Source organism: Lissotriton vulgaris, chromosome 6 (genome assembly GCF_964263255.1).
Source record: "Lissotriton vulgaris chromosome 6, aLisVul1.2, whole genome shotgun sequence".
NCBI lineage: Eukaryota > Metazoa > Chordata > Amphibia > Caudata > Salamandridae > Lissotriton > Lissotriton vulgaris.
In genome coordinates, this window is record NC_141694.1 from 344774383 (window position 1) to 344799782 (window position 25400).

Genomic DNA, 25400 nt, shown 5'->3' on the forward strand with positions numbered 1-25400 from the left:
TTTGCATTTTGAAATAGAGAGCAGGTTTCCCTGATTTCTCTTTCAAAATTCAAACCAAGTTTTCTATGGCATAGCATAGCAATCCCATAGCAAACTACAGTATTCAGAGCCCCGGGAGGTGGCGGTCCCCCGGGGCTTGTGGGACAGGTATTTTTTTTAAAAAAGCCTTGGGGGTTGCGGTCCCTGGGGCTTGGGGGGGGGTGGAGAGCCCACCCACCTAATTTCAAGAAGCCCCGGGGTGGAGGTCCCCGGGTCTGTGGGGGCCTGAGAGCCCTCCACCTAATTTTAAGAAGTCCTGGGGGCGGCGGTCCCCGGGCCTGGGGGGGCCTGAGAGCCCCCCCACACAATTGAAAGAAGCTCTGGGGGTGGCAGTCCCCGGGGCTAGGGGGGCCTGAGAGCCCCCCACATATAACTAAAAAAATCCCCGGGTGGCGACGGTCCCTGGGGCTGGGGGCCCTCTGGGCCCCCTTTACATAATAAGCATTGCTCCCTCTGCGAGGATTTTGCCGATTTTATTTGAAAAAAATTGGGGGGGCCTTGGGGGTCCCTGTGGTACCCCCTGAGCAGGCCTAGGGAGTCAGGGTGTTTCTACCCTGACCCCTTTTTGTGTTTTGCACAATTTTTCATCAGGTTCCTGTGCCTCGGTTCTACCAAGGCGCAAGATGGCTGCCAACACTTTCTGATTTGGAGTTTTGACAGCCAATTAGAATAAAGCACGTGCTCAGCAGGGTGCACTTAGGGTGCACGGATCCACAGCGGCCATATATATATATATATATATATATATTCACTGAAAAAACCATAGGTTATAGACCATATATAGTTAGGAATTCGCATTTAAAAAACCTTATTTTACTCACACAAAACCATTGAAATTCCATATATAGTTAGTTGCACTAACTATATATCGCGCACCCGCAATCCACTGCTGATGATGTCACATATTACATCATTCATGACATGGTCAGTGACATCACTGATGACATCACTGATGACATCTCAAATGACATCACTGATGACATCTCAAATGACATCACTGATGACATCTCATTTGACATTACTGATCACATCACTGATGATATCATTCATGTGATAATACGATGAACCTCTTCAGACTCTAATATATCCTTAGATACAATCAGTGTAAACAGACACTCACAGACTGTCACTCATCCATGGAGTTACTCACACACCTAGTCAGTCATGCAAAGAATCAATCACACCTCCATTTCCTCAACTATACAGTTATACAAACTTTACTTATTCAAACATATACTAACACATATTTACTCTCTTATACAATCCCTGATACAAGTTCACAATGATCCATACAGCCACTCACACATTCACTGGCTCTTATGCACAGTTATTTATATATGCCAACTCTCACATGTACTGTGTTTTACATATGTACTTACTTTGACATGTAGCACTGAGATATCCATTCACTCACCAATACACTCATGCACACAGTCAACCGCCCATACAGCTGTTTCCACATGCACGTTTGAAACCATACATCTAGTGAATCAACTGCTCACGCATCTATGCACAGAGTCATACACCTCCCAGCCACCCACACACACACTCAGTCTCCCATACAAATACTTGGGCAACCAATCAATAACCCATATAGTTACTCATATAGCTACTTATCAACACATGCAACAGTTTACAGAACAACAGACATAATGATGCACAAATTAAGACAGTTTAGTCACTAACCCATGCACTCAGTGAGACACATTTAATCACTCACTCATACAGTCAGTCATGCACCTACTAAATCCTTCATCCAGACACTTATACATCCACTCATTCTTCAATATGTAAGACATATTTTAACTTTACAGAAACATACAGTCACTAGATGTTGTCATCAGTGATGTCATTTGAGATGTCATCAGTGATGTCATCAGTGATGTCATCAGTGATGTCACTGACCATGTCATGAATGATGTAATATGTGACATCATCAGCAGTGGATTGCGGGTGCACGATAGATAGTTAGTGCAACTAACTATATATGGAATTTCAATGGTTTTGTGTGAGTAAAATAAGTTTTTTTAAATGCGAATTCCTAACTATATATGGTCTATAACCTATGGTTTTTTCAGTGAATTTTCAAGGTTTTGTAAATGCTAATTCCTAACTATATATGGTCTATAACCTATGGTTTTTTCAGTGAATTTTCAAGGTTTTGTAAATGCTAATTCCTAACTATATATGGTCTATAGCCTATGGTTTTTTCAGTGAATATATATATATACATACATATATAAACATATATCATCTGTATATCTATATAAATACAAACATAAATGCATGCATACATATACTTATATGCATACAGATGCATGTGATTTACATGAAAGTTGAAAAAACACTAATAAAAGCAAAGCTAAAAAGCCACCTCATTACAAACAGAATGGCTTTAACTTAAACGAGGGCGAGATATATTGCATTTTCAATGCTTGTTTACTTTGGTTCCATCAAGAAGGCATTCAGATGTGTCACACATTTGCTATAAATTCTGAATGTTAGCACTCTAGTTGCACATTAGATCACTGTAGTAAAGCTACTGCTCACCAGGGACGTCTGCTGCTGGTATTCAAAGTGCATGTTTCAGTCTGCATGTCAGAATTTTTTTAATGAAATAGAAGAGGATTTGAGAAGTCTCTCAAAATGATCCCTAATTTTTCTTTCTGAAGCACTAATCAGACTTTCTATGGCAAAATTAACCCCCTCATGTTGTTCCTTTTTAAATTGAGTGTTTTCAGACTTACCACTTCATTCCAATCAAGATGGCTTCTGGTGTGCCATACTTTTGTCATAAGTAAGACTGTTAGCGCTCTAGTTGTTCTTTAGAACACTCTGGGACATTCTGTCATTGAGCTATACTTGGGGTACATCTGGGTGATATTTGGGCTACATTTAGGCTCTTTTGTCTCTGGTGGCCATCTTGGGAGACTGTATGTCAGAATTTTTTAATGAAATTGAAGAGGGTTTGAGAAGTCACTCAAAATGTGCCCTAATTTTTCTTTCTGCAGCACTAATCATAATTCATATGGCAAAATATACCCCCTCATTTTGTTCCTTTTTAAATTAAATGTTTTAAGAGTTACCACTTTATTCCAATCAAGATGGCTTCAGGTGTGCCATACCTTTGTAATAAGTAGGACTGTTAGCGCTCTAGTTGTTCTTTAGAACACTCTGGGACATTCTGTCATTGGGCTATACTTGGGCTACATCTGGGTGATATTTGGGCTACATTTGGGCTCTTTTGTCTCTGGTGGCCATTTTGGGAGACTGCATGTCAGAATGTTTTAATGAAATAGAAGAGGATTTGAAAAGTCACTCAAAATGTGCCCTAATTTTTCTTTCTGCAGCACTAATAATACCTTCTATTGCATAATATACCCCCTCATTTTGTTCCTTTTTAAATTAAATGTTTTAAGAGTTACCACTTTATTCCCATCACGATGGCTCCAGGTGTGCTATACCTTTGTAATAAGTAGGACTGTTAGCGCTCTAGTTGTTCTTTAGAACACTCTGGGACATTCTGTCATTGGGCTATACTTGGGCTACATCTGGGTGATAATTGGGCTACATTTGGGCTCTTTTGTCTCTGGTGGCCATTTTGGGAGACTGCATGTCAGAATGTTTTAATGAAATAGAAAAGGATTTGAGAAGTCACTCAAAATGTGCCCTAATTTTTCATTCTGCAGCACTAATCATACTTTCTATGGCAAAATATACACCCTCATGTTGTTTCTTTTTAAATTAAATGTTTTAAGAGTTACCACTTTATTCCAATCAAGATGGCTTCAGGTGTGCCATACCTTTGTAATAAGTAGGACTGTTAGCGCTCTAGTTGTTCTTTAGAACACTCTAGGAGGCTGCAGTAGAACACAAAGGAATCAACTGACAGTCTCTGTCCTTGTTGGATGTACATGTTTTACTGAGAATGTCAGACTTCATTTTCACATGACTGAGAAAGATAATGTGAATTTACAGAAAATATGCTTTCAGTTTAGCTTATAGATCCCCTTCCAAACCACTGTAGGAAAATCATGAGATATTAGTTTTCTTTCAAACAATATTCATGATATCACAGCAGAAGGTTTTTTCACATGGTAAAATCACCTTAGAACCCACCACAATTCCTAAAACGAGTATGGTACCATCAACAAATGATTTATAATGTAACTAAAGTCCTAAAACCCTCTATTAACTTCAATGCTTTTTAATGAGGTGCTATCATGTATATTGGTCCCAAGATGGCTGCCAACACTTCTTGGATGAAGTGCTGACAGCCAATCAGATCAGATGTGTGGTTAGGCTCCGCCCAGATATATATCTTTTTTTGAACCTAAATTACTCAAAATCCACTGGAGCACATATATTGAGACCTAGCAAAGGCACATCGGGCTAACAGTCCCTACAATTTTGCCAAGTTTCGTGCAAATCCATTCAGCCGTTCGAGCTAAAAGTGAGGCCAACCGCCCTATGGAAATTAACATGGGAAAAACGCGTTTTGGGACCCCCCTTTTTTCTCGCCCCCCCCTTGATGAAACCCCCCCAAATTGTCAGGAGCTGCTCAGAAACAAAATGTTCCATTTTCCTGAAAATTTCAGCCAATTCCGTCCACAAACGTCAAAGTTATTAGACATAGAATTTTCAAAAATCCCATAGAGAAAAAATCCTAACTATATATACCTACTGGCGACCGCCAGTAGGTAATATATATATATATATCTATATATCTATATATATATGATTTCAATTTTGATTTTCTCAGGAACTACTGAACGGATTTACACCATTTAACCAAAAGGCACGACTCTGAACCAAGGTCTACCTTTCTGCCAAATTAGGTGTAATTCCGTTTAGCAGTTCGGGCTGTAGCTGCGATTAAAGGTCTCTATGGGAAACTGCATGTGGTCATCACATTTTGGGAACCCCTTTTTTCTCGGTACCCGCTTGACGAATCACCCCGAGACTTTCAGGATAGGAGTGGACCGAACCGGAGCAGGTCATAAGTTTTGAAAATTTCGCGAAGATTCGTCAACTGGCGCCAATGTTATTTCAAATAGAATGTTGCGCATTTCCTATGGAAAATAGGTCCTATCTATAACTACCTACTGCACTCGCAGGGTTTGTTTCAGGTAACTTTTTTATCAATTTGCAAGGACGCGTTTTGGCAATGAGCCTTCTTCCTGCTTGCTTTTTGATCGAAGCACCACAGTCATGATTGTCCTTTATATCTTGCAACCCTAATTGTCATTGGTTGCAGTACATATCAGAAGGAAGAGGATTAGTCAACTGCGGGCCAATGGCATGGCACCTCAGGTTCTAATAACCAGATTTTTTCCCCCATTCAAAGGCGTACTTCATGAAAAATAAATAGAAAATTCACAGTCTAAATGCTGAATGTAACTTTCCATATTGTCCCTCCACATGTGCATTTCATGAAGTTCACCATGGATCAATTTGGTAATTGTTCACTTTTTCCTCCTGTGTTCCCTCCATTCCGCTATTGTGTATGTCACTTTAGCGGGACCCCTCAACTGACAGCAGGGTTTGATGACACACAACGCAGGAGTCGGTCTGATGGCTGGTCTCCAACAGACTGGATGGCTGGCACCAGAGTCAACCGTCGACAGCCATCCAGCCTGTTAGAGACTGGCCATCGGACTGACTCCTGCGTTGTGTGTCATCAAACCCTGCGGTGAGATGAGGCATCATACAGACATTGATATGCTTTTGAATCTGTGGAGTAAACCACACGTGCTGTATCTCATTTGGAAGTAGCATATTAGATATAGTATGTTCTCTGAACTTGTGATCTACTTGTTTCACTGGGTTCCTAGGTACACTGAGTTAAGACTGTATTGGGGGTAAGGGTGTTTAAGAGACAGAGGTTTTTTTTAATAGTTGAGGAGTGATGACACAATTTAAATAATGGCCAGTTTTAATTTGAAACCCAGGACTATGTAATAAACAGTTTGTATTATTTAAATTTCAGAAAACTGAAGCTAGATATAGGTTTGAACTCCCGTTATTTTTTGTGATTTCCCCACGATGTTTGTGAAAACGCACTGACTGGAAGCTCGTTTCAAAAGAGAGGTAAAGGGTTAACAGATGCTAACCATTCACAAGTGGAGATGACGTGGTCTAAAATGAAAGACATGATTTGATTTGCTGCTTTTCTCATAATGATAGAGTGGAAAGTTGAAGAGGTTGCCATTTTAGACTTCCTTTATCTGAGAGTGGTGTCTGATTCTTGTACTTTGTTTTTACAAATTTTAACAGTGTGAAAACTATGCATAAAGAGCTAAAACAACAATATAATTTCCTAAATGAATTCAGTGGTATGTATATAACTTTGCAAATTTTAAAAAAGAGTACATTAGAAATGAAGATGTATATGGGAGTTTGATAAAAAAAAAAAGAGTTTTACCGTGATGGGAAAAAATATATGTCCTTAACTGCATCTATTAGTTGGTATGTGTTTAAGAGGTCAGTGGTGAATGTTTTGGGAAGTAAAAGAAAAATGAATGAGTGCCTCTTTAATATGTTGTGTATTCTTTTTAAATAACAGTATAGTTTTGTGTAAAGTTGCAATAGGAACTAAGATTGTTTTAAATGTCTAAACATCATGTGCAGAATAGACTCATCTATTACTTGCATTATGGGAGTTGTAGTACTTTTAGTAACATTATTGAACAGGAATATTGTAGTGAGAAGTATAAGATGAGAACATGTTGTCCGCCAGTCTATGAATTAGAAAGAAGTAACACTTGTTAGGTATGTATTTAGAAGTGTTTGTCAATATGTTTTTTATGTATATAGCCGCTTTGCATATGCTTAGATAGTGAGATATGGTTTTGTGCTTGCACATAGCTATATATACGGAGGGACTTTCGAGTTTACTTAAAGACGTAGAGAGGTATATATTTTGGGAAACATGGCTTGATGGTGTACATCTATTAGGAAATCACATATATGTTTACATGGTGATCTATGTTCAGTGCAGCCGCAACCCGTGCATGGTAAGAGAGGTGGGGCAGTGTGAGGGGAGATTTCAACGGATGATGACGGGAAAACAAAATTATTTATTTAATTTTCCCTCGTCATAGTCTGTCAAAATCTCCCCCCACATGGTCCCACCACCTCACCGCTCTTACCTGCACGTCTGGTTCAGCAATGCTGATGCACATTTCATGTATATAGTAGGTGTAGAGTTTTTCTTTAAACATGGTTTGTTTAAAATTGAGAAGGATTAATAGTGCAAAATGCCTCAAGAGTTCTTGTGGTAGCTCCATTTTGAGAGTAACTGTTGTTTGAGATATACTGAACATATGTTTTAGAAGCAGAAGAAGTATTTGAGAAATGATGTACACATGCAATTTGCAAAAGGTTTTGTGCTTTGAAAAATGGCAATATCTTGTTTTCCATTTTAGAAACTTACTGATGCATATGCATGCTCAGTAACAAAGCAAAGTATACTTCTAGAGGTTCATGGTACAATTATATATCAAGTGTGATAGCTAGATTTGACTCACACATAGCTCAGATGAAAAGTATGTATACATTAAAACAAGAAGCTTGATACTGACCGAAGGAGATAACCAATGATTCAGGAATATAGTAACAACAGTTATGTATCTAACAGCAATGAAGGTACTTTCTCAGGCAGTACTCAGGCACTCATGGAATCACCCAGCCACGAATCAGGCAGATATTAAATTAGTGATTCAGTATCCATGGAGTTATTCAATTATCCAGAAACTATACATGTACTCTTGCAATCAGGCAGGCAGAGATTTTTTTTAAAATGTATTTTAAAGGTTTTATATAGCTCTGGCTAGACCCGGAGGTATCAGAGCTCTTTCCTTGAGCATCAGATCATAGTTACAGGTTACATCGTTACAAAGGTTACACAGTTATTAGAGCATGGCAACATAGTTACTTGTAAGGTCGAGATAAACAATAAGCACAAATACGTAAGGGGAAAGCAAGCAAGGGGAAAGATTCGGGGAGGGGGAAGGAGCTGGGAAGTAGACAGGTAATGAAGGCGGGGAAGAGGAGTGGAGGGTGAAGGACACCGCATGGAAAGAGGAGAGTAAGGGCGATTGGGATACAAACCGGTAGACGAGTCAAAGCAATATCCAAAGTCCAGTAAGCTGTAATCCCAGGGGAAGTGGTATCACTTCCCTATCTCAGTTGCAGGAGGCTCCCTTTACACAGTGGACTCTCTTGGAGACGTCTCTGAGACTCCAAGGCCTACATACTGGCACACCAGTACTAACACATATTCACTCACCTATACAGTCACTGACACAAGCACACCCTCACTGGTACAGACACTTCACAATCACTCACTCACACATACAGTTACTTATATACTCCAACACTCACCTATAGTGCCTTTCATGCATACAGCTATTCACCCATATACCACTGAGACATCCATTCACTCACTGACACGTCCATAAGCACACTCACTCACCCATACAGCCCCTCACATTAGCACGCACAAACCCATACAAATACTGATTCACCCACTCACTCATCCATGCAGGGAGTCAAACACCCCCTCACCTACCCATGCAGACACTCATACACCCATAGAGGTACTCAGACAACCAATCAATAACCCAGACACCCACTCATATACCTGCTTACCAAACCATGCAGACACTTACATACCAACTGACCGACTAATACAGCCATTCAACCAAATTGATCACTCACCTATACATTCACTGAGGTACATATAATCACTCACTTATACAGTCAGTCACGCACCCACTAAATCATCCACACAGGCACTCATACACCCACTGATTCATTAATACACCTTGGCGTATATATATTTAACACTCATAAACCTTACAGAAACACTCACAGGCACCGGATGATGTCATCAGTGATGTTATTTGAGATGTCATCGGTGATGTCATCAGGGATGTCACTGACCATGTCAAGAATGATATAATATGTGAGGTCATAAGCAGTGCATTGTGGGGGCATCAGTTACAGTTAGCTCAGCTAACTATGACTGCTGAATTTCTCTGGTGTTGTACAAATTAAATGCTAGCCTAACTATAACATTGCTGTAACATTTGTTTTTTTCACAGAAAAAAAAATACATATATGTATCCTTGGTACACAGCTCATACACCGTAAAGTTCCTCGGTTCAAGCAGATAGGACCACAGGTTTGTGCTTCAATTTGTTTTAATCATCGGCCATTACGCGTTTCATTTCAGCCGGACCTTGATCACATGGCAACGCCAATAGTTATTCCCCTCTCATTTAAAGTGACCAGTGAATAGGTAAGTAATTCATGCAAACGGAATGGGTATGGAAGACATAGTTTCACATAGATCCTTACAGTTTTGCATTGTCCATTATTAGGATTTTGTTGTGACATGTCTTTTCATATCCATAATACCTTTACTGAACACATTTTACAATATCTGTATAAATACTAAAATGTAAAGGGTAAAACCAGTAGATAAAAGGGCACAATTCACTTCAACTACTAAAAAGGGTATTTGAGGTATTGCACAATGATCAAATACATTTTTGAATAAATAAATAGATGATACATACCTATTAAAATGAGCTTTTTTCTTAAATTACAATAAATGTTATGTAAAAAACAGTTTTCACCTATTTATTGATCTTAAATGTAAACACATTTATTTTCTGCTGAAATGCAGTATGTCTACAGTGCAAATATGTTTGTCTGTCAACTATGGAGTATCTTATAAATGATTCTATCCCCATTCCAGCCTGACATATTTCCAATTATTAAAAGTGCTAGTGCAAAAGTTTAATACCATAATGACTGATACCATTATTATCATAATCACCAGGATTTATCCGTGATTGAAAAGTGCAAGGAAAAGAATGTTTGTGGGTTTAAAAAAACACTATTTTCGTGGTTGGGTAGGTTAGGCAGCCTCATTTTTACATTTCTCAACATACAATCCCTTGTTATATAGCCTGAGCATTTGTTTTTGTGTCCGTTCACATTTAATAATGAAAAAGTGCCTAAGTAGGTAAAATATCTAAAATATCTAAAACATCTACTGTAAATATTTGTAAGGAGAAGAGAGGCAACATATATGTGTATATATATATATATATTCACAGAAAAAACCATAGGTTATAGTGGATATATAGTTAGGAATTTGCATTTACAAAACCTTGAAAATTCAATGAAAAAACCATAGGTTATAGGCCATATATAGTTAGGAATTAGCATTTACAAAACCTTATTTTACTCGCATAAAACCATTGAAATTCCATATATAGTTAGCTAACTATAAGCGCTAACTATATATCGCGCACCCGCAATCCACTGCTGATGATGTCACATATTACATCATTCATGACATGGTCAGTGACATCACTGATGACATCACTGATCACAACATCCAGTGATTGTATGTGTCTGTAAAGTTTAAATATGTTTCACATATTGAAGAATGAGTGGATGTATAAGTGTCTGGATGAAGAATTTAGTAGGTGCATGACTGACTGTATGAGTGAGTGATTAAATGTGTCTCACTGAGTACATGGGTTAGTGACTAAACTGTCTTAATTCGTGCATCAGTATGTTTGATGTTGTGTAAGCTGCTGCATGTGTTGATCAGTAGCTATAAGAGTGGCCATATGGGTTATTGATTGGTTGCCCAAATATTTGAATGGGAGGCTGAGTGTGTGTGTGGGTGGCTGGGAGGTGCGTGACTCTGTGCATAGATGTGTAAGCAGTTGATTCACTAGGAGTATGAGTTCAAGAGTGCATGTGGAAACAACTATATGGGCGGTTGACTGTGCATGGGTGTGTTGGTGAGTGAATGGATTTCTCATTGCTACATGTGCAAGTAAGTACGTATGTAAAACACAATACATGTGAGAGTTGAGATATATAAATAACTGAACATAAGAGCCAGTGAATGTGTGAGTGGCTGTATCGATCACTGTGAGCTTGTATCAGGGATTATATAAGAGAGTAAATATGTGTTATTATATGTTTGAATAAGTAAGATGTGTATAACTATATAGTTGAGGAAATGGAGGTGTGATTGATTCTTTGCATGACTGACTAGGTGTGTGAGTAACTCCATGGATGAGTGACAGTCTGTGAGTGTCTGTTTATACTGAGTGTATGTAAGGTTATATTAGAGTCTGAAGAGGTTCATTGTATTATCACATGAGTGATGTGATCAGTGATGACAAATGAGATGTCATCAGTGATGTCATTTGAGTTGTCATCAGTGATGTCATTTGAGATGTCATCATTGATATCATTTGAGTTGTCATCAGTGATGTCATTTGAGATGTCATCAGTGATGTCATCAGTGATGTCACTGACCATGTCATGAATGATGTAATATGTGACATCATCAGCAGTGGATTGCGGGTGCGCGATATATAGTTAGCGCTTATAGTTAGCTAACTATATATGGAATTTCAATGGTTTTATGCGAGTAAAATAAGGTTTTGTAAATGCTAATTCCTAACTATATATGGCCTATAACCTATGGTTTTTTCATTGAATTTTCAAGGTTTTGTAAATGCAAATTCCTAACTATATATCCACTATAACCTATGGTTTTTTCTGTGAATTTCATTGGTTTTTTAATAGCAAATATGAAAAGCTTTAAAATGTCAAGTACGTGATAGATAAAAACATTTTCGTATTTATGCACGCTGATGTGCTTTGAACGCTGCCCCCCCCTCCCCTCTTTTGCCTTAGTAGTACTCTCTCTTTGCAGATACAGAAGGGTAGTTAACGCAGGCCTTTACCCCCGTTGTAATCCGTCGTACCTCCTTGTCTCTCCATTTGATTGATTGTTGTCCAAGCATTTACTGTTTTAGAATTGGTTCTCTTTGGATCATTCTCTATTTACAAACAAGCACAAAGTCGCAATACTCTGTTTAGTCTTTGCAGATAGTGAAAAATCGTGTAAAAAAATAAAAGTAATCGAGCAAAATCAGTAGGCCACTAATTGGATCTCTTTTTGACCTCGCTAAAATAGAAACATTAGGAACAACCCTTCTTGAGAAATACGAAAATAGTGAGATGAACTGAGCTCCACACCATGAGGGCTGCAAGACAGCTCGACTCCGCCACCCACACCGCCGAAAATAACGGCAAACCCTATGCAAATATTATAAATATACACAACACACCAGCAAAGAAACAGAGTAAAACATTTTATTAAATAACTATTTACATAACTATTTTATACTTTTTATTACCCGATCCGGCTAGCTCAATCGATCGAGCATGAAACTCATGCACTGATAACAAGCGTTGAGAGTTTGTAGAATGATGTCTTCAGATTTTCCACATATGGTGTACTGGCGCGAACTGGCAGGGGGCGTTTGGATTCTACCCCTTCTCCAAATAAGATTTTCATACGTGAATGTTCGTTCATGCTTTTTGTCCCTGACTTGCTTCCATGTCACTGCCTTACATACATGGCATAAGTCCTGGTTGTCATACTTCAGAGTTCTAAGCAGCTCTTGTAACACTGTTTAAACCTTATTTGCACCTGCTGCAGCTTCACTATTCAAAGTAAGTGGGGTCCATTTGTGGACCTGACTGCATTGGAAAACAATGTGATACAGTGCCTCCCTAAACCGCTTGACGGAGGCCCCCGAGGGGCGGTGAGATGGCGCGGACTGAGAGGGGGCGCTTGGCTCCTGCCCCCTCCCCAAGTCGTGTTGCCCTGGTGAGGCCTGAGATCGCCCCCGGCATAGGCGGCCGGCTCCCGGGGTCCGGCGGAATTTTTTCCCTTTTGAAGAATCTTTCATTCTGGACCTTGTCCCACAATCCGTTTCACCTGAAGACACGCTGTCGTAGGGCGCCCCTTTACCGTTTTAGTTGCCATTCCGCCCGCTTTTGGTACTCTGTGCCTCTTCCGCCATTCAGCTGTTTACCGCTCGCTCTTGCGACTACAACGTCTCGCTCACCATGTAGTTGAGTTGCTCCCGCTCTTAAGATTTGACCGAACTTTTTGGACTGCTGAAAGCGGTTGTATTCCGACCGCTGGTTGGTGGAGACATTTTGACTATATTCTGCACCTGCATTGTCGCGTAATGCGTCATATGACGCGACGCGTTAGCGCACCCGGAAGTGCTCTGGTGCGCAAGGCGCAGCTTCCCGGAAACGATCCAGAGCGCTGCGCAGCGCGTAACGTAAGCATAACAGGTCATGTGACTTGTTAATAAAACTTTTCATTGGTTCATTTTACTTTTCTTTTCCTAATTATGTAAGACTAGGTCATGTGACCTAAAAATAACACTTTTCATTGGATTAAAACATTTTTTTTTCCCCAAACGATGAAAGCCCCACCTTGTTTCTGGATGTTTCAGACTGAAGCTGCCGTCACCATGAGAGCACCACCATCTCGTAGCTCCGTCGTGGCCATTCCGCAGGCAATCATGGCAGCCGCTCCCCACCGGAAGGCCGCGGGAGTCGAGGGTCCCCAAGACTTTTGTACAATCTTCAAGGCTGAGGGGACGCTTTCGAGAATGGAACCCAAGCCCTGGCAGACAAGCGTCCGAGTTCCAAGGTGTCCCAGGGCCATTTTACTGGACCAGGCCCAAATCCGAAGAGCCGGCCGCCATTTTAAGAGTCCTGTGGCAGCCGCCTATCGCTGCACCGCAAGAGTGGGAGCAACTCAACTACATGGTGAGCGAGACGCTGTAGCCGTAAGAGCGGGCGCTAAACAGGTGAATGGCGGAAAAGGCACAGTGTAGCAAAAGCGGGCGGAATGGCGACTGAAACGATAAAGGGGCGCCCCACTACAGCAGACAAGCCTCCGCCATGTGCTTCAAAACTGCATATGTATCTCGTGATATCAAGGTTGGGCAACCAGTACAGAACAAGCAGTTACGAGTCCCATTTACACCGGCGCCATTTTGGGCGCGGCCGGGCAGGTCCAGGACCTACTGAAACATAAAAAATGAGGCTGACGTCTCTGAAGCAGTTCACGAACAGCAGGACATAGCAAATAAACATGAACTCTCTAAAGCTGTTAACTCACTGCAGGACAAAACAAGTGAACCTGAAACCTCTGGAATAATTGTCGCTCAAAAGAACAACACACAAAACTCTGTAGAGCCTGAAGAAAAAAAACAGAAGGGCACTGTAGTTTCAGACACACTTAACACTAATGACTAAACAAAGATATCGTCTGTTTATAAAGCAGTTATCATCTTGACAGAATTGACAAAGAAGTGTACAGACACCAATGCATCAGCATTCTCGGAGATAACATCTTAAGGAACAAAGAAAGACCTGTTCACTCTTGACACCCCAGGTGCTGTGTATATTGCACTATAGTGCTGCATCGAGAAAACGGGCAACCCTATTGATGTGGATTTTTCATTATTGATTATTGTAAAGAAATTGCGACTCCCCCCTTTAGCAGATTAGCTAAATGTTTGCGTAATTTAGGCATAAAAGTTATATTATTGTTGTTGTTATCGTTATAGTTCTGGTTAATTTCAAAAAATGGTTAAATATATTTACAGTTTTTGTTGCGTTCGTTATATTTAAATGTTAATAAAGTTTTAAAATGTAACTGTCTTGGAGTACTATATTTTTTTTAAAAATCGGGTGAATGGGGCCTTGAATCGGGTTATTGTCATGTGTGGGCTTTGCAAGTGTACTGCTACAAGATCGGACATTTCAAACTCAAATGCACGTTCTTTTTCTTACCTTTCCGAAGCATGGAGCGCAATAGCAGGCAGAGAAAGGGTGATGCACGTGTTGAACACTGCCTGGCCTGCAAATTGCTGGCAGTGCCCCCCCCGCCCGCTCCTGAAAGAGGGCACACACACACCGCCGCCCCGAGTACTTCACAAATCTTTAAAAGACCATGCGCTTGTTCAATGTGAAGTGGATAACATGGCTAATAGCATTTGCTGGATAATGCATGAATATCGCTGACTTTTCAACGATATTCATGCATTGCGGCCGTTTTTTATCGCATTTGCGATAAACCTTGCTAATAGCAAGGTTTATGTACGATAAAATTCGCCGATGTGCGGTGATAATTTTTGTCTCTAAACAAGTTAGAGACAAAATTACCGCTAGTTGTTGGTAATATGCCCCCGGGTTTTTCCTTGCAGGAATCGGGAAGCGAAAGACTAGCACTGAAATCAGTAGTCTCACGCCTGAATCGGGAGGGTTGGCATGTCTGGATACTCTACAGCTGGGGCCATAAACTACATTCGCAGGGCTAGGTGATAGCCTAGGTCCGGCCTGGACAATCGGACACAGAGGAAGAGGAGTGTCAGAGGGTGCGGTAGTGAATAGGGTGAAAGGGAGGTGTCGGGCAGGCACAGGGTGTGATTCTCAGACAAGAGCAGCGCAGATGGGGGGAAGTATATGGCCCATGCATGAGAGAGAGAGCGGGGGTGACCATTGCGTGGGGGAGATGCGTGCGAGGGTGGGGAGCCATGTTTACCGCTAGTTGTTGGTAATATGCCCCCGGGTTTTTCCTTGCAGGAATCGGGAAGCGAAAGACTAGCACTGAAATCAGTAGTCTCACGCCTGAATCGGGAGGGTTGGCATGTCTGGATACTCTACAGCTGGGGTCATAAACTACATTCGCAGGGCTAGGTGATAGCCTAGGTCCGGCCTGGACAATCGGACACAGAGGAAGAGGAGTGTCAGAGGGTGCGGTAGTGAATAGGGTGAAAGGGAGGTGTCGGGCAGGCACAGGGTGTGATTCTCAGACAAGAGCAGCGCAGATGGGGGGAAGTATATGGCCCATGCATGAGAGAGAGAGCGGGGGTGACCATTGCGTGGGGGAGATGCGTGCGAGGGTGGGGAGCCATGCTGAGAATCGGCGGCGTGCAGAGAGTGGCCCTGGTCAAGGCATCTAAAATGGCAGCCGTGCACGACAACATTGTGGCATTGGACAAAACGCAAGATGGCGCAGACAATGTTTATCAATAAGGATTCATTTATAACAAAATATTTACTCGCAGTGACAAAATGGTGGTCACCACTTCCTGATTTCCATCGAATCGAACGTTAACAAACGTCACGCAGCAAAAAAAAAAAAAAACACGCACAGAGCAGTTTTTAGCCATGTTATCCAATGGAAGGTGGATAACACGGCTAAGAGCATTTGCTGGATAATGCATGAATATCGCTGACTTTTCAACGATATTCATGCATTGTGGCCGATGTGCGGCGATAATTTTTGTCTCTAAACAATTAAAACGAAGTACAAAATGGCGAATTCCCGTTTCGCTACCAGTTCGCGGCCCGGGAAACGCTTCTACCGTGAAAAATAATTTTTTTTTTATTTTCCCCACGGGACCCTTTAATAACCCCAACAACAATCCTAGGGGGTCAAGAGGGGGATACCTTGCCCCCTTTCATTAAATTCCCCATTCGTTTTTCACCTCTTCTTCTCTCTCGATCCTACCGAGAGATAAGATGGCGGCCGCTCCGGACTGTCACGCAGCAAAAAAAAAAAAAGCTCACGCACAGCCGCTGGAAGAGATGTATCAACATATATGAGCCTCCTCAGCCACCCTCAGGAAATATAGGGGATTAGGATACGTCTCCCGCACCCCCTTATACCTAGTAATTTAATTAACGAAGCACAAAATGGCGAATTCCCGTTTCGCTACCAGTTTGCAGCCCAGTTCGCGGCCCGGGAAGCGCTTCTACCGTGAAAAATCATTTTTTTTTTAATTTTCCCCACGGGACCCTTTAATAACCCCAACAACATTCCTAGGGGGTCAAGAGGGGGATACCTTGCCCCCTTTCATTAAATTCCCCTTTCGTTTTTCACCTCTTCTTCTCTCTCGATCCTACCGAGAGACAAGATGGCGGCCGCTCCGGACTGTTTAGAATGTTGACAGACACCGGAGAGCCAATCAGCTTTCTGCGCGCAAAGTTCCGATAAGCGAAAAGTAAGCGGACCGGATCGCTGCCCGGAGCGCTGTTACAGATATATATCTTGATTTAAACGTTAATTTCTCAAAAACTACTGGAGCACATATATTGAGACCTAGCAAAGGCACATCGGGCTAACAGTCCCTACAATTTTGCCAAGTTTCGTGCAAATCCATTCAGCCGTTCGAGCTAAAAGTGAGTCCAACCGCCCTATGGAAAACTCAATGCAAAAAACGCGTTTTGGGACCCCCCTTTTTTCTCAGCCCCCCCTTGACGAAACCCCACCAAATTTTCAGGAGCTGCTCAGAAACAAAATGTGCCATTTTCCTGAAAATTTCAGCCGATTCCATCCACAAACGCCAAAGTTATTAGACATAGAATTTTCAAAAGTCCCATAGGGAATTTATCCTAACTATATATACCTACTGGCTATTGCCAGTAGGTAATATATATATATATATATATATATATATATATATATATATATATATATATATATATATATATATATATATATATATATATATATATTCAATGAAAAAACCATAGGTTATAGGCCATATATAGTTAGGAATTAGCATTTACAAAACCTTATTTTACTCGCATAAAACCATTGAAATTCCATATATAGTTAGCTAACTATAAGCGCTAACTATATATCGCGCACCCGCAATCCACTGCTGATGATGTCACATATTACATCATTCATGACATGGTCAGTGACATCACTGATGACATCACTGATTACAACATCCAGTGACTGTATGTTTCTGTAAAGTTAAAATATGTTTCACATATTGAAGAATGAGTGGATGTATAAGTGTCTGGATGAAGAATTTAGTAGGTGCATGACTGACTGTATGAGTGAGTGATTAAATGTGTCTCACTGACTACATGGGTTAGTGACTAAACTGTCTTAATTCGTGCATCAGTATGTTTGTTGTTGTGTAAGCTGCTGCATGTGTTGATCAGTAGCTATAAGAGTAGCCATATGGGTTATTGATTGGTTGCCCAAATATTTGAATGGGAGGCTGAGTGTGTGTGTGGGTGGCTGGGAGGTGCGTGACTCTGTGCATAGATGTGTAAGCAGTTGATTCACTAGGAGTATGAGTTCAAGAGTGCATGTGGAAACAGCTATATGAGCGGTTGACTGTGCATGGGTGTGTTGGTGAGTGAATGGATTTCTCATTGCTACATGTGCAAGTAAGTACGTATGTAAAACACAATACATGTGAGAGTTGAGATATATAAATAACTGAACATAAGAGCCAGTGAATGTGTGAGTGGCTGTATCGATCACTGTGAGCTTGTATCAGGGATTATATAAGAGAGTAAATATGTGTTATTATATGTTTGAATAAGTAAGATGTGTATAACTGTATAGTTGAGGAAATGGAGGTGTGATTGATTCTTTGCATGACTGACTAGGTGTGTGAGTAAGTCCATGGATGAGTGACAGTCTGTGAGTGTCTGTTTATACTGAGTGTATGTAAGGTTATATTAGAGTCTGAAGAGGTTCATTGTATTATCACATGAGTGATGTGATCAGTGATGACAAATGAGATGTCATCAGTGATGTCATTTGAGTTGTCATCAGTGATGTCATTTGAGATGTCATCATTGATATCATTTGAGTTGTCATCAGTGATGTCATTTGAGATGTCATCAGTGATGTCATCAGTGATGTCACTGACCATGTCATGAATGATGTAATATGTGACATCATCAGCAGTGGATTGCGGGTGCGCGATATATAGTTAGCGCTTATAGTTAGCTAACTATATATGGAATTTCAATGGTTTTATGCGAGTAAAATAAGGTTTTGTAAATGCTAATTCCTAACTATATATGGCCTATAACCTATGGTTTTTTCATTGAATTTTCAAGGTTTTGTAAATGCAAATTCCTAACTATATATCCACTATAACCTATGGTTTTTTCTGTGAATTTCATTGGTTTTTTAATAGCAAATATGAAAAGCTTTAAAATGTCAAGTACGTGATAGATAAAAACATTTTCGTATTTATGCACGCTGATGTGCTTTGAACGCTGCCCCCCCCCCTCCCCTCTTTTGCCTTTGTTAGTACTCTCTCTTTGCAGATACAGAAGGGTAGTTAACGCAGGCCTTTACCCCCGTTGTAATCCGTCGTACCTCCTTGTCTCTCCATTTGATTGATTGTTGTCCAAGCATTTACTGTTTTAGAATTGGTTCTCTTTGGATCATTCTCTATTTACAAACAAGCACAAAGTCGCAATACTCTGTTTAGTCTTTGCAGATAGTGAAAAATCGTGTAAAAAAATAAAAGTAATCGAGCAAAATCAGTAGGCCACTAATTGGATCTCTTTTTGACCTCGCTAAAATAGAAATATTAGGAACAACCCTTCTTGAGAAATACGAAAATAGTGAGATGAACTGAGCTCCACACCATGAGGGCTGCAAGACAGCTCGGCTCCATCACCCATCCCGCACAAAATAATGACAAACCCTATGCAAATATTAAAAATATAGACAACACACCAGCAAAGAAATAGGGTAAAACATTTTATTAAAAAACTATTTACATAACGTTGGTTTATAAGATGATGTCAGTAGTGGACCGATGTGTGAATAGATCGAAAACAGCACAAGGCTCCAAGATCCGGATAGCAAGCTCCTGGATGTTGGGTGCCATAGTTTAGAGTTCTGAATTTCAGCCTTTTTCAATGCCTGTGCTTTGTTGAATCAAAATGGCGGCTTGACACAAAGCTGACTCAAGCGTTGTTACTGATGCTATGCAGACCAAAACTGGTTTTCAGTTTGTACATTTTTCTAGATTTTTCAATCCAAGTTTGGTTGACTTTGTAGAACGATGGCTTCAGATTTTCAACATACGGTGTGGTGGCGCTGACTGGGAGGGGGCGCTTCGCTCCTGCCCCCTCCCCAAGTAAGATTTTCATACGTGAAAGTACGTTAATGGTTTTGGTCCCCGAGATGCTTCGATGTCACTACCATTCTCAAATAGCATAAGTTCTGGATGTTGGGTGCCATAGTTAAGAGTTCTGAGCAGCGCTTGTAACACTGTCTGAAGCTTATTTCCTCCTACTGCAGCTTCACTATTCTCAAAGTAAGTGAGTGTCGTTTGTGGACCTGACTGCATTAGAAAACAATATGATATGTTACCTTCCTAAACAGCTTGACGGAGGCCCCTGAGGGGCGCTGTGATGGCCATGGACTCGGAGAAGACGCTTGGCTCCGACACCCTCCCCAAGTCTTATAGCACTGGTGTAGCCTGAGATCGCCCCCGACATAGGCGGCCGGCTCCCGGGGTCCGGCGGTACTTTTTGCCTTTTGATGACTCTTCAATTCTGGACCTTGTCCCACAATCCGTTTGACCTGAAGACAAGCTGTAGTGAGGCGCCCCTTTATCATTTTAGTTGCCATTCCGCCCGCTTTTGCTACACTGTGCCTCTTCCGCCATTCAGCTGTTTTCCGCCCGCTCTTGCGACTACAGCGTCTCGCTCACCATGTAGTTGAGATGCGCCCGCTCTAGCGGTGCAGCGATAGGCGGCTGCCACAGGACTCTCAAAATGGCGGCCGGCTCTTCGGTTTTGGGCCTGGTCCACTAAAATGGCCCTGGGACACCTTGGAACTCGGACGCTTGTCTGCTAGGGCTTGGATCCCATTCTCGAAAAGTCTTGGGGGCCTCCGACTCCCGCAGGCTTCTGGTGGGGAGCGGCTGCCATGATTGCTCGTGGAATGGCCACGACGGAGCTACGAGATGGTAGTGGTCTCATGCTGACGCCAGCTTTAGTCTGAAACATCCAGAAACACTGTAGACTACCAATTCGATCAGTTCCGGTAGCGCCCCAACATGACCCGGAAGAGAAGAACTTGCCCTCCCCTCTTTGACTGATGGTTCTTGTTGCCTGTCCCCTCTGTTGTCATTTAACAGAACTTTTTGGACTGCTGAAAGGGGTTGTGTTCTGAACGCTGGTTGGTGGAGACATTTAGACTATATTCTTGACCTACGTTGTCGCGTAATGCGTTTTATGACACGCCGCGTTAGCGCACCCGGAAGTGATCCGAGGCGCGGCGCGCAGCGCGTAACGTAAGCATAACAGGTCATGTGACTTGTTAATAAAACTTTTCATTGGTTCATTTTACTTTTGTTAATTTAATGATGAAAAGCTTGGTCATATGACCTAAAAATTACGCTTTTTATTATTTTCGAACAATATTTTTTTTTCAAACATATGTTATAATATTCCAGGCTAATGTACTTTCCCGGAAAATTTACAACTGTCTGGCAAGTAAAATATATTCCTTTTTCGAGAAAAAGGGCGTTTCTTCCTTCCATGACGGAGCCGTTGAGTAAAAGAGATTCGGCCTGCTGTCTTAGTCGCCGATACGCCTGATTATCAGATTCTTATCGATCACTTTATGTTGCAGACATGAAAAACACAACTGCCCTTGACCATTTATCTTTACTGCGTTCCTACATATTATACCTTTTATCCGTCATGTAATTGGACTGCTTTATTTCACTTGCCTTTTACTGATTCGAAAACAGTCACTAAAAGTAAAAACTTTACAAATGAAAATACTACTACCGTGTTTTGTTTTAAAAACCTTTATTGTGAAAATGTCAGTATACAAATACGGGCCTATAACCACGTGGGCCGGCCTCGGAGCAAACTCAAATCGTATATGATGAGGAGACATTTACACTGTAGAAGAACGTAACGAGCGGGCCATTAGGTGACAAGAACAAAGGTGTCTAACAGTTGCGGTATCGGTGGACGTACATTTTGTAATTAAAATACGACAGGGCCACTTACAATAACATTTTCTAGATATACATTTGCGGGCAAAGAGTTACGAGTCCCATTTATACCGGCGCCATTTTGGGCGAGGCCGGGCAGGTCCAAGATATAGTCAAAATGTCTCCACCAACCATCGGCCAGACCAGAACCCCTTTCGGCCCTTTATGTTACAAGATGATGTCTTCCATTCAGAAAATATTGGTGGCAGCATTTTGAAAGGAAACAGAAACAGCCGTTCTCCTAGTGAGTTTCACATTGTTACATTTAGGAAGAATGTTGAAGAGTAGTATGTGGAAAATCTGAAGCCATTTTTCTACAAACTCTCAATCAGACTTGGATGGAAAAAAAAACCTGAAGAATGTACAAACTGAAAACCAATTTTTGTCTGTATAGCACCAACAGTAACGCTTGAGTCAGCTTTGTGTCAAGCCGCCATTTTCATTCAATCAATAGCGTCCCCCTGCACACATTCAGGGACCTGGTCGTGTCTTCGGATGAAACGCATTGTAGGAAAAGAAGCAGAAAGGAAAAGGAAAAAAGTTCCGCCGGACCTAGTGAAGCTGCAGCAGGTGCAAATAAGCTTCAGACAGTCTTACAAGCACTGCTCAGAACTCTCAACTGAGGCACTCAACATCCAGGACTTGCCATTCGGATCTTGGCGCCTTGTATTTTTGTTTTGTTTTTGATGGAAGGGAAAGAACAAAAAACAGACATTGAAAAAGGCTCAACAGTGCAGGGCGCCTTGTGCTGGTTCCGACCTATTCACACATCGGTCCGCTACTGACATCACCTCATAAACCAACGGGGCACCCCACGCCGACTTTCGGCGCAGCATTGTAGGATGGACACACCAGTGCGGCAATTTGATGGACACCACCTCGGTGCCATCCAGATCTCGGCGCGTTCATTCATTCAATAGCGTCCCCCTGCACACATTCAGGGACCTGGTCGTGTCTTCAGAAGAAACGCATTGTAGGAAAAGAAGCAGAAAGGAAAAGGCAACAAGTTCCGCCGGACCTAGTGAAGCTGCAGCAGGTGCAAATAAGCTTCAGACAGTTCTACAAGCACTGCTCAGAAATCTCAACTGAGGCACTCAACATCCAGGACTTGCCATTCGGATCTTGGCGCCTTGTGCTGGTTCCGACCTATTCACACATCAGTCCACTACTGACATCACCTCATAAGCCAACGGGGCACCCCACGCCGACTTCCGGCGCAGCATTGTAGGATGGCCACACCAGTGCAGCCACTTGCTGGACACCACCTCGGTGCCATCCGGATCTCAGCGCGTTCGAGTCACTGTGCCGGAAGAGTGACCGGAACTCAGCTGAACACGCCGTCTTTCGGCGCAGCATTGTAGGATGGCCACACCAGTACGGCAATTTGCTGGACACCACCTCGGCGCCATCCGGATCTCGGCGCGTTCGAGTCACTGTACCGCAACAGTGACCGCAATTCAGCTGGACACGCCGTCTTTCGGCGCAGCATTGTAGGATGGCCACACCAGTGCGGCAATTTGCTGGACACCACCTCGGTGCCATCCGGATCTCGGCGCGTTGTGCTGCCTTCGGCCTATTCGCACATCGGTCCGCTACTGACGCCGCCTCACGTGCCAACGGATTTTCTACGCTTTTTGTAGCCCTATGTCGCATAACAGGTCATGTGACTTGTTTATAAAACTTTTCATTGGTTCATTTTACTTTTGGTTTCCTAAAGATGGAAGGCTTGGTCATATGACCTAAAAATAACACTTTTCATTGGTTTAGAACATTTTTTTTTCCCAAACGATGAAAGCCCCACCTTGTTTCTGGATCATTCAGACTGAAGCTGGCGTCAGCATGAGAGCACCACCATCTCGTGGCTCCGTCGTGGTCATTCCGCGAGCAATCATGGCAGCCGCTCCCCACCGAAAGCCTGCGGGAGTCGGGAGCCCCCAAGACTTTTATACAATCTTCACGGCTGAGGGGACGCTTTTCGAGAATGGAGCCCAAGCCCTAGCAGGCAAGCATCCGACTTCCAAGGTGTCCCAGGGCCATTTCAGTGGACCAGGCCCAAAACCGAAGAGCCGTCCGCCATTTTAAGAGTCATGTGGCAGCCGCCTATCGCTGCACCGCAAGAGTGGGAACAACTCAACTACATGGTGAGCGAGACGCTGTAGTCGCAAGAGCGGGCGGTAAACAGCTGAATGGCCGCCACCTGGGGAGGCCCGTTCACGCCGCCTCCCCCCCCCCCCCCCGGGCCGCCGCACGCCAATTTTCGGAGCAGCATTGTAGGATACCAAAACCAGTGCGGCAGTTTACTGGACATCACCTGGGTGCCTGTCGTACATGTTGTGTCAGCCATGTGACACTGGACACAGACCGCTACTGACGAGGCCTCCCCCCGCACCACCCGGGACGCCCCACGCTGTTTTTCTGTGCTGCATTGTAGGATCCCTAAACCAGTGCGGCACCCAGGCGACATCACCTGGGTGCCGTCCAGAACTCTGCACGTTGTGCTGCCTTGGGACTATTCGCACAACAGACCGCTACTGACGAGGCCTCCCCCCGCCCCACCCGGGACGCCCCACGCCAATTTTCGGAGCAGCATTGTAGGATCCCTAAACCAGTGCGGCACCCAGGCGACATCACCTGGGTGCCGTCCAGAACTCTGCACGTTGTGCTGCCTTGGGACTATTCGCACAAAAGACAGCTTCTAACCATTGTTGCTTTTTGTGTTAATAAATGTTTAAATGTTTTTAGTTTTTGTTCTGTTCATTATCGTTAAAAGTTAATAAAGTTTTATAACCTTACTTTGTTGGAGTGTTATCTATTTTTTGAAAAACGGGTGAATGGGGCCTTGAATCGGGTTATTGTCATGTGTGGGCTTTGGAAGTGTGCTGCTGCAGGATCGGACATTTCAAACTCAAATGCACGTTCTTTTTCTTACCTTTCCGAAGCATGGAGCGCAATAGCAGGCAGAGAAAGGGTGATGCACGTGTTAAACACTACCTGACCTGGCAAGTTGCTGGCAGTGCCCCCCCGCCCGCTCCTGAAAGAGGGCACACACACACCGCCGCCCCGAGTACTTCAGAAATCTTTAAAAGACCATGCGCTTGTTCATGAGGCTTAAATGGTTTATCACCTCTTCTAGAACCCCTACATCGACCCTCTGACGTTTCATGGAAAAATTACCATGTAACACAATACCAAGCCCTATCAGCTGAAACCCCCAAGGAATCGTGGGACATATTATCAAGGGGGTTTATCTCCGCTTTTTTGGCTTTAAAAACCATGAAAGCGGAGATAAAATTATTTCCCTATTATCAAGCTGTCGCTAACACCAGTTAGTGACACCTAAAAGGAGATAGCGACCATCTTGGGCCCGGCTTTGCATGTCAGTGATACTTATCACTAATGACATGCAAAGTGGCGTGCCAAGATGTTAGCGACTGGAAACAGTCCCTAACATCGCTACCTTCTATTACCAACTTTTGGAGATATTCGCACTAAGCGCGAATATCTCCAAAAGCTAACACCTGCCCTGAGCAGTTCTTAGCCATGTTATCCAATGGGAGGTGGATAACATGGCTAAGAGCATTAGGTCGATAATACATGAATATCGCTGACTTTTCTGCGATAATAGCAAGGTTTATCTGCGATAAA